This window comes from Elephantulus edwardii, unplaced genomic scaffold (assembly GCF_000299155.1).
Source record: "Elephantulus edwardii isolate Elephantulus edwardi_28Jun2011 unplaced genomic scaffold, EleEdw1.0 scaffold00255, whole genome shotgun sequence".
In the NCBI taxonomy this organism is placed as follows: Eukaryota; Metazoa; Chordata; class Mammalia; order Macroscelidea; family Macroscelididae; genus Elephantulus; species Elephantulus edwardii.
Genome location: NW_006400005.1, coordinates 43,307 through 47,023, shown reverse-complemented (window position 1 = coordinate 47,023; position 3,717 = coordinate 43,307). Strand labels below are relative to the sequence as shown.

Here is a 3,717-nt window from a genome sequence, read left to right as displayed (position 1 = left end):
TATTGATAATGTGGACGGGATCAGTTCTCCTTTGTGAAATTGACACATGGCCATCTCCACATTGCCCTTACTCTTTTTATGCTGATCCTCCATTGGGTTTCTTAATTAAGCTGTAAGACCCACCAGAGGAGTTTGCTCACCTTTCTTTAGCAGAACCCCTGGTGGATTCCAAAGGTCAAGGAGACATGGCCTTTGGGTTAGCAGCACAGCTCTCTCTGGTTTTAGCCACAAGAGGTCCAAAAGTTAGTCTATTGGCGGCCCCTTGTATTGCAATCATGGGATGGCAAAGGATCAAGTAGCATTTTCTTTCTGTTGTAAATGCAGTCAGGAACAGCTAGTATCAGCCATGTAATGTGTTATAGCATAGCCCTTCTGTGGAAGAAATTTCTCAGAAACTACTTTTTAAATACTTTGTATGAAGCACGTTCTAATATTGTTGTTGTGTACCATATAGTTGGAACCGACCCATAGCTGATACTTCAGTGGGTTCTCAGAGGCAGTTAATTGCATGGGAGGAGACTTCCCATCCTTCCCCCGCTCTAATATTGTTGTTGAAGTTAGATGTCCTCGAGGTGACCATGACTCATAGTGCCACTATGAACAACAAATCTGAACTTTATGCTATCTCATGCCATCATCATCATCTCTGATACAAGCAAGCCATTGTGACAATCACTCTGCTGATCCATCTTGTTTAGGCTTTTTCTTTCTTTCTCTGACCCTCGACCTTTCTAAATATGTCTTTTTCCAAAGACTGTCCATTCCTGACAACACGCCCAAATTATGTGAGATCGTTAACCATTCTTGCCTTTCATGGGCTGCACCTTCTCCAAAACATTTTGTTTGTTCTTTTGGCAGTTCATGGAATATTCATTGCTTTTCTCCAACACCACAACCCAAAGGCACCAGATGCATAGAAAGTGGAAAAGACTATGGCTTGAATCAGATACACCTTAGTCTTTAAGATGATATTATTGCTTCTTAGCACCTTGGATAGGTCTTTGATAGCAAATATTCTCAGTTAAACACATATTTTTGTGTGTTTTCATAATTAATTTTATTTTGACAGGCAGGGCTAATCTCTCCCATGCAGGGAGACACTATGTGACAAGTGGCAAAGCTTTGAGTCTAGTCCCTTTTGGGGCCACAATGGTAAGACTAGTGGTAAGGGAATGAGCCCTCTGGCTTGGATAGTACCATGACTGGAGGCAGGGAAGACAACCCCAGGCCTGCTGCTTTGGGAATGTGCACTCCCCTCAATGGTGTCCTGTGAACTCTGGAGTTTAGGCAGGGACTTTCCTACTCGTCTTGCATCTTCTCCAGGATAGACACAATCATGTCAAATCTGGACCTTTTGGCAGGGTCTTCATTCATTCATATCTTTATAAGCTTACACACATGGGGGAAATGCCTGGTGGGATGGTAGGCCGAAGGCCTTCCAGTGCCACCTTCATACCAATCTCCATGTTGGAGAGGTCAGCCAAAGGTACCTCTCATATCACCAGTTCCCACAGAAGCAATGAAAAACTCCACATGTCTGCTGAGCATCTGTTTGTGTCTTCAGGTTTCTTTTGAAGAGCTTCACTGGCCACCCAGTTAGGTGCATGCAGGCACTCAAGGCACTGAAAGGAGAACTTGACGTCAGCTGTACTCATTCAGGCAGTCATGTCCTCATTAATCGTTACACTATGGCTATTGAGTGCATGTTGTAGGATGAGGGGCTCTAACATGTGTAGCAAGGCCATGTCTCTTTCCATGTCCAATGCAAACTTCACAGCCTGGCTCTGGTCCACAACAAAGTTAGTGCCTTCATGTAGTACATTGAAGAGAGAACCAGTGTGGCATCCAGTGTGTGATGAGGGTAGGATTAGGAGCAGGTGGACACTGGCAGGCTCCTAGCACAGGGAGCACATCTAGATGTGAGAAAATCCTGAGCTGAGGGTATTCTTCATTGAAGTCCCTGCTCTTCCTTGTACTCCAATCTCGAACTTTCAGCACCTTCACAACAATGTTATTGCCCTGCCAGCGACCCTTCCAGAGCTCTCCAGAGTGATTCTCATTGAGCTTTGCCAAGAAGTTGAGCTGTTTGAATTCAATACCAGAATATGTATTCAGGGTCCCATTTTGGGGCCGAGTGTGAGTGGTCCCTTTCCAGAATGTGTCCTTATATGGAATTCAGTTGAGATTCTGACCCATCTTCTCTGACCATTCTCGAAGAAGCTCTCCTGGGGTGCCTTAGCTTTGTCCACAGGCATCTCTCCACACTTGTTACAGATGCTGACAAGGGCTCCGTTAGCTTAACACATCTTCTGACCTCTTGACAGCTGGTACCAAGGGTGTTGATTGTGGGTCCAAGCAAGATGAAAACTTTAACAACTTCAATCTTGTCTCCACCTATCACGATCTTGTTTACTGGCCCAGTAATGAGGCTTTTTGTTTTCTTGATGTTGAGATGTAATCCATGTTAAATGTTGTTGCCCTTGATCTTTTGAAGTAAGCATTTCAATTCTTCCTTGATTTCAGCAAAAAAGGTTGTATCATCTGAAAAATGCAGCTTGTTAATGAGTCTTCATCAGATCTGGATTCCAAAAAAATCAGATCCTCTTCATAAAATTCAGCCTCTGAAATTATTTGGTCAGCATACAGATTTAATAGGTGTGGAGAAAGGATACAGCCCTGATTCACACCTTTCTTGATTTAAAACTATGCAGTGTTCCCTTCCTCCATTTGGACAACAGCTTCTTGGTATAGATTTTGTAAAAGCAGAATTAAGTGTTCTGGAATTCCTATTCTATTCAATGTTAGAGAACTTGGTTATGATCCACATAGTCAAATGCTTTTGTACAGTAAATAACACAAAAATAGACATGCTTCTGGTATCCATTGCTTTCAGCCAAGATCAGTCTGACATCAGCAATGATATCACTGGTACCACCACCTCTTTTAAATTCAGCTTGAATTTCTGACAGTTCCCTGTTGATGTACTATTCTAGCTGTTTTGGGCTAATCGTCAGAAAGATTTTACTTGCACATGCTATTAGTGACAGTGTTCAACAATTTCCACAGTCTGTTGGATCACCTTTTCTTTGGAATAGGAACAAATCTGGATCTCTTCCAGTCAGTAGGCCAGGTAGCTGTCCTACAAATTACTTGGCAGACTGAAGAGCATGTCTAGGGCTGCTTGTGTTTGTTGAAACATGCCAATTAATATCCCATCAAGTCCTAAAGCCTTGGTACATTCAGTGCAGTTTGAACTCCTTCCTTCATTACCATTGTTTCTTGATCTTATGCTACTTCATAAAATTGTTCCACATCAATCAATTTTTTTTTCGTACAGTGACTCTGTGTATTCCCTCCATCTTCTTTTCATGATGCTTCATGGATCATTCAAGATTTTGCCCATAGTATCCTAACAGATGCTGCCCTGGACGTGCTTACCAAGTTGTGCCAAGAAATCTGGAGAACGACCACTTGGCCAACTGACTGGAAGAGATCTACATTTGTTCCTCTCCCAAAGAAAGGTGACCCAACCGAATGTGGAAACTACAGACCAATCTCACTGATTTCACATGCAAGAAAGATTTTACTGAAGATTATCCAAAAACGACTGGAACAGCACATCAACAGGAAACTGCCAGAAGTCCAGGCTGGGTTTAGAAGGGGTCGTGGTACTAGAGATATTGTAGCTGATGTTAGATGGATCTTGGCTGAAAACAG

General features: G+C 42.7%; 1 pseudogene; it reads right to left on the bottom strand.

Moving 5' to 3' along the window:
- Positions 1-1,299: 1,299 nt before the first annotated feature.
- LOC102860336 lies at positions 1,300-2,288 on the bottom strand (annotated as a pseudogene).
- Positions 2,289-3,717: the final 1,429 nt, after the last annotated feature.